The following is a 7,785-nucleotide window of genomic DNA, read 5'->3' as shown; positions in this document are numbered from 1 at the left end:
GTTGAGAGGAAAAGTTAAGGACTCAAATGAAATAGGCATGCATTTCTTTATGATAGTATAGCAGGCATTGCTGACATATTGGCCAACTCAGGTATAGCGTAACAACAAATAAGCATTCGAATCAAGCAATACAGCAAAGCAGACAACTGAACTATTTGTAATTTGGTAGGATTACACGTTGAGGGAACAAGCCAAGAAAGCGGCCCACTCGCATTACATTTCACATGTACTAAAGCACACTGGATTACCATATGTTGTTGTGAAGCCTAGCTATTCTTGCAATGTTCTTTGAAGATATTGTCAGCATCCCGTGGTTGCAAATCTAGATGTTGTAGTTTATTCTGCACCATCTATTTAGGTAAAATTAATTTTAATCGCATGCACTGGTCCGAATTCATCATCAATGGTTCATCTAAACTAATGAAACAAGGGTGTGTGCATACACTACAATATATCTGCTTCCCTCTATTTTTATTCTTGTTCGAGGTGCCAGCCCCAAAAGAACAAATATTTTTGCTTGATGGGGTTGGCAGCTCCATAATTAATAGAAGCATCAAATTAGTCATGCAACTTGGGAAGATTAAGAACACACAAACAAGTAATGAACAGAGGCTCGAAGAAGTGATGTAATAGCTAGCATCAGAAAATGTAGGGTAAAACGAACAAAAAGCAGCGGAACCACATGCTAGTTTGCTGATGTGTAATTAAGCATAAAGAACATTAAACAGTCTGATGGAACCAACAGGTGGCATCAGAACAAAACTAAAGCATATTAACTATATGTGCACTGGTATTTAATTTAGCACATGTAACAGGTTCACTGCCAGAAGTATGGCCCTACAGGTGCAAGCAGAATAGACGCGTCTCATGAGAAACTGAATGATGCCCTGAAGAAATTCAAATGTGCGGTACTTATGCTAGGAAAGTGAACGTAGGCGCCGGCCGTTGGATAATAGTACCTGATTCTCAGCGACGTGTGGGTATTGTTGTCATACTTGATAGCTAAGGATCGTCGATGGTGCTCGTGTTGTGGTTGAGTTTGGGCCGGTTGTCGCCGTCGCGGAAGCGGCTCCGGTGCAATGGTTGCGGCGCCTGTCAACATACAAGAAAGCTTATCTGTGGTAAGTGAACAGTTGCACGATAAAGATAAAAACCGAAGGAGTACAAATCAAAATAACCTGATGAGGCTGCGGCGTCGGTAAAGCAGGGCCAGTGGAGTTGAATATGGCGTCCGTGGAGCGGGTCCGGTGCAGTGGACGAAGGATTTGGCGGGCGCGTTGTACAGTGCTTTCGGTGAGGCGGTTCCGTTGCCCGCGGACGAGGGCTTGTACGAAGGGCCAGTGAAGGGGCGGACGAGGGAGTCAGTGAAGGGCCAACACTGTGGTGGACGAGGGCGCCGGTTAAGCAGATCCGATGCGGTGGACCATGATGGCGGTCAAGGAGATCTGGAGCGGTGGACAAGCCAGTCGCTACAGCGGCTCCGGTGAAGTGGTGAGTTGGCAGTTAGGGGTTCCAAGGTGCGGAAGGTAGATCCGGCGGGGTGTTAGGTCCACCGCTGCGGCAGAGGACTAGATTCGGCGGCTTGTCGTGGTTGGGGGTCGGGGAGGGGAAGGGGAGGGGCTCTGGGGAAGAATGTTGGGGCAAAGAGGGGAAAACAATGGAGTTACCAAAGCAGCCCTTTTCCGTTCATGTGGTAGGGGTAAAACAGGAATATCGCAGGGCTAAACTTTCGGGCACATGATATTTCGATGTGAGCGGGCAGTTTGAAAGCTTTTGGCGCCTAAAATTATAAGTATTCTGCTCTCGTACGGCCGACTATGATATCTTGGCCGACAATTTGTTTGTTTTGCACGCAAAAAAATGTGCATGTTTTGAAAATCAATGTCTCCAACTCAAAACTTAGATTGTCCATTCAATTCAAATATGGATCATTGAGCTACTACAAGCAAATACCATCATACGGTCCAATTCAAATGAAATTCCAAATGTGTTTATCCTAAATATGATGACAAAAGCAAAAAATGTGTATGTGTATGAATAAAGTGGATGATTATAAAGTTTGAACATGCTCGTATGTGTATATCTCTAGGTTTGATATATGAATTTGAAATCACGAAATCCCGGCTTAAAAATGTACCTCCGTTTAAATGAATTACAAAAGCTAATGATGGAGTCGAATTCCAAAATTCCAATCTTAGGTTTGTAATTCTGGTACATCAAGGTATATCACGCATGTTCAAAAGTATCGTTATCTCATAGTACAAACTGTGAAACAAATTGATCAACCATGAGTGCACAATCTCTCAATTACGCTAAAGTCCCTCAAATATAGACACCTCACTCTTTATCTTAAGTCAACCCCCCCCCCACCAACACACACACACACATAGAGAAGTCGTTCTCTCCCCCAAGCACCAACACACGAGCACATTAACACCCCTCTCTCTTGTAAAGTCGGACCCCAACATAGGTCTCTATCACTTTGTCTCTCGGGCATGCACACATCTCTTCCCTCACACTCTAGGTCTCCTCCTATCTCTCTTTCCCAAGCACACACACTATGTAAAGTGTATATTTCCCATACACACAAAACGTCGCCCCCAAACGTCTATCTCCCTAGTTATGTGGTTCTCACGCACTCACCTCACACACCACCCCCACTGCACACAAGCACACTTTGTCTCCTTGTGCACCACTCTCCTCTTTCTATATCTCCCACATGCGGACCCGCCCCAGCTCCTTCCATGTATACATATATGTCGTGACTCTTTGCATAGCTCCCTAATGTATAATCGTTCTCGATTTCGCACATTGTTCTCTACACCATCTATTCTAGATCTCTCATGAAGTCCCTATCGCACACACGATGACTCGCTTCCCTTGCGTCTCCATTGATAGGCCAATTTTGGACAACATCAACATTGTCTCCCTATCTATACGCCATTTATGGACATAAATGACCCCTCTCGCCCCCTCTCTTCCTCTCTCTCTCTCTCTCTCTCTCTCTCTCTCTCTCTGTCGCTAGCTCTCTCTTTCTCTCGCTCTCACAACCCTCTCCCACACACACTCGATGTCTCTTCCAAATAGTCCGCTCCCCCCGCCCGCACCCGCGCTATCTCGCTACTACACATGTCACACCATTCCCCCTTCCCTTATACTAGGTTTACATCATCACTGGTCTCTCTACTCCACATACACTCTCCCCTCTCACACACAAACGCGTGCACAAACACACATAGACATGCACAACACCCATTTATCTGGATCCTCATCTCTCCTCAAGTCCGCATGTGTATCTCACACACTCACTCTCTAATTATGTATATGTGTCTCCACGTTCCACAACACAAAGCCCCATGTACATGTCTCTCTCTATCCTCCACACACATAGACACAAAGAATCTGTTATCATTGCCTCAGTCTCTAACATATCGCACACGCACATTGTCTCTCTCTCTCTCGCAAACACGCTCAACAAGGGTTCCCCGTGAATAACTTACTGTCTATTCATCAACAGTCGTGGCAGTACGATGAACACGAGACGTGAAAAAGAATAAATCTACACGTGCTTAGACCACCTAGTATGACTACTAGGACTAGAGCAAGCCAAAAAGCGCGCTGCCGTCACCCCCTCCTTGTCGGCGACGGGAAAATCTGTGTTTTACACAGTCGAGAAGTCAATGTGCTAAGGCCCCACATGCCGAGGCGTTGAATAGAATGTAGATGCTAGTTTACGGAAGCAAGTATTGATAATACGTTTGTATCTCCATACTTATATTTCTTCTCTTATAAAAAACCGAGTTGGTGATGATGGTAAGTGTGCCATCTTGCAATATAGACCGTCCGATCTATATCTGACGGATAGAAATTAAACTAAAAGATACCCGCACCCCTCTCCACATTTGCAGACAAGGCCTTCCCTCGTTCATACTTATCTCCAACAAACCTCATGGTTGAGCAATTAAGAAAGAAAGCTCTCTCTCTCTCTCTCTCCGTCCCTAGCTCTCTCTTTCTCTCGCTCTCACAACCCTCTCCCACACACACACTCGATGTCTCTTCCAAATAGTCTGCTCCCCCCGCCCGCACCCGTGCTATCTCGCTACTACACATGTCACACCATTCTCCCTTCCCTTATACTAGGTTTACATCATCAATGGTCTCTCTACTCCACATACACTCTCCCCCTCTCACACACAAACACGTGCACAAACACACAGACACGCACAACACCCATTTATCTGGATCCTCATCTCTCCTCATGTCTGCATGTGTATCTCACACACTCACTCTCTAATTATGTATATATGTCTCCACGTTACACAACACAAAGCCCCATGTACATGTCTCTCTCTATCCTCCACACACATAGACACAAAGAATCTGTTATCATTGCCTCAGTCTCTAACATATCACACACGCACATTGTCTCTCTCTCTCGCAAACACGCTCAACAAGGGTTCCCCGTGAATAACTTACCGTCTATTCATCAACAGTCGTGGCAGTACGATGAACACGAGACGTGAAAAAGAATAAATCTACACGTGCTTAGACCACCTAGTATGACTACTAGGACTAGAGCAAGCCAAAAAGCGCGCTGCCGTCACCCCCTCCTTGTCGGCGACGGGAAAATCTGTGTTTTACACAGTCGAGAAGTCAATGTGCTAAGGCCCCACATGCCGAGGCGTTGAATAGAATGTAGATGCTAGTTTACGGAAGCAAGTATTGATAATACGTTTGTATCTCCATACTTATATTTCTTCTCTTATAAAAAACCGAGTTGGTGATGATGGTACGTGTGCCATCTTGCAATATAGACTGTTCGATCTATATCTGACGGATGGAAATTAAACTAAAAGATACCCGCACCCCTCTCCACATTTGCAGACAAGGCCTTCCCTCGTTCATCCTTATCTCCAACAAACCTCATTGTTGAGCAATTAAGAAAGGAAGCCTCTGGAACAAACTGGCCTCCATGCCTCCGCTCAGCCCGACCACCAACCACCACCACACACCACTCCTCTTCACCTTATCTCGTATTTCTCGAGATATCATTAGTTTTTACACATGGATCTTGCTAGTACTCCTACACAAGACTAAGTTGGTGATGCTGGTGTGTCTGCCATCCATCATTTTTGACATTTAGATCTACATCTAACGATTGTGAGGTAAGTTGTTGCCTTTTCTCACCAACATCCCACTTGTCTACAAATTTACAGAAAAACCCATAATTAGTATCTTAAAACCAACCACATCCCTCCCTGACCTCACCAAAACAGCCCAAGGAATATATTCTAATTGAAACATAATATATCTCTAGGGACATATCACTACTAGGGAAAAGCCTAGCAGCAGCGCGGGTTTTTGACCTATTAGTAGCGCGGGGTTATGCGCTACTGATAAGGCGCTACAGCTAACGTGTAGCAGTAGCGTGCCTCCTCCCACGCTACTGCTAAATTGACTTAGTAGTAGCGAGTTCCCGGAGGAGCGCTACTAGTAATTAGTAGTAGCGCTTCTCCATGCCCGCGCTGCTACTATTATTTCGTATTTTATTTCTTTTTAATTTCATGTTATATTCGTACACCTTTACACAAGTTTTCATACAACAGGAATTTAGAAATTGTTTTTACATCATAATGAGTTATTACATCACGGGGTGAAAGAACCGTGTGGACTAGTTTCAAGTGGATGGACATCCACTTGAAACTAATCCGCGGTTCTTTCACCCAATTATATAATAAATATCATCATCATCATATCATTAACAACTTATCATCATCATCATATCATTGGTAACTAGTCATAATCACAAGTACTCCTCACATCATCAACTCTAACACATTGTATCACATAAAAAACAAATTGTGCCTCATAGGACCTACTACATTCTCTTAGGACCTACTATATTCTCTAAGGTAAAATAGCAAAAAACAAGATAGCCCCTGACTCTCCATTATGGAGAATGGAGGTTATCCTGTCTCCAATTCTTGCCTTTCGCTTAATGTTACTTCCAAGAACCTCCTTGCGAATGTCCAAACATTTTTTCCATTCTTTGATTAGCATGTGTTCACCACTTTTAGAAATCCGATATGCATAGGTGAGCTCCTTAGATTCACCTGGTTGTGTGTTCATAACTGCAAGGCGACCATTCTGATACATCAGATGAGGCACACAATCCATCGGGATTTCCTGTTGAAAAACATAGTAATAACTTCGTAGTTAGCAATGATGTACTAGTTTTAGAAGTATGCAAAAGATGCACGGATGTCGTAATAGTAAAAAATCTTACCAGGGTATCTCCATAGAAGTTAACATGGTTCAACACGTGCACTAGTGGCACGTATTCACCATAATTTGGAGGAGTTCGATAATAGGTATTGTAATTCTCAAGAAAAGTACAATAAGCAATCAGATGACTTTTCTCCTTAATTATAACTTAATTCGGAGCCATCAGTGTAGTGGGTTTTGTCTAACATCTTCTGCACATTCTTTGAAGATTCAAAATAAGCTATCAATGGAAATAAGCCATCAACTATTTTGAAATAAACAATATAAATTAGTTAATAACTATGTTTGAGAAACTCACATTGCGGTAGAATCAGAAGCGTATCAACAAGGACCCAAATTTCCATATTGTCTTGCTCGATGTTAGGATTACCAAGATCCATGGTGACAATCATACCCTCATAAAAACCATACATTTTGCAAAGTGCTTCCCAATTTTGGCAACCAAAATGGGTTACACTTTGAGAATTGTACAGATTTACATCAAAATCGATATCATGATGGGTCCTTAGGTGTATTTTCTTTGTTTCATAATTTTCATGGTCTTCAAAACCCATCCTCTCCAAGACATAGCGTCTTGCATGGCATGGGATAAGCTAGTCGAATTGTAAAAGATGAAAATTAGACGTTGAAATAGTTGAAGTCATGCTTAATTACGAAAAAACACTTTTCATTGTTGCGTACCATTTCAACATCGAAGGTCTCCTCGAGCTTAATGCTGAAGCGCCGATCTTCATCCAGCTCAACGAACCTGTCACACATACCTCGATCATCATGGCACCAGCTACACTCCCTCGGGAGACTCTCGTCGTCCGAGTACGACATTTCCTACGTTCATAATTCAAAGATTAAACTTGTACATATTCTAGCACAAGTCATGCCAGAATTCACGGAAAAATCTGGCATGACCTTTGCTAAAAAAAGGACATAATGAGCGCCTGAAATGTGCCGGAACGGAAATTAATCAACACTCTGGCAAAACATTGGCCACTCGGAGGTGTAACCAAAACATGAAATAATTGCTTAAACTAAAAAATAACAACATATATGACATGGTCAACTATTTCTATTAATTCAACTAGTTCTTACTAAATATAAACTTAGTATAAAAAGAAAAAAAAACTACTTCTTTCTAAAAATAAAGTAGTTCAACTAGTTATTAATTTACTTACTATACTAGTTCAACTAAAACTTAACTAGTTCAACTAAAACTAAACTAGTTCTATTAATTCAACTCGTTCTTACTAAATATAAATTTACTATAAATAGAAAGAAACTAGTACATCTACTACTACTAATTAACATCTAACTACTACATCTACTACTAATTAACATTTACTACTGCTAATTATACAACTAGTTTACCATCACTACTAGTAATTAATATCCGCTACTTCTAAAAATCATTATCTATGAACCCTAAATTAACATCTACTACTACTAAAATCATCTACTAACTAAGCAAAGAGGGAGGGGTGGGGTGGGGGGCTTACAGAGGGAGAG

The sequence above is a fragment of the Triticum dicoccoides genome, chromosome 3A (genome assembly GCF_002162155.2).
Source record: "Triticum dicoccoides isolate Atlit2015 ecotype Zavitan chromosome 3A, WEW_v2.0, whole genome shotgun sequence".
Lineage (NCBI taxonomy): Eukaryota > Viridiplantae > Streptophyta > Magnoliopsida > Poales > Poaceae > Triticum > Triticum dicoccoides.
Note: the sequence above shows the minus strand (reverse complement) of the source record.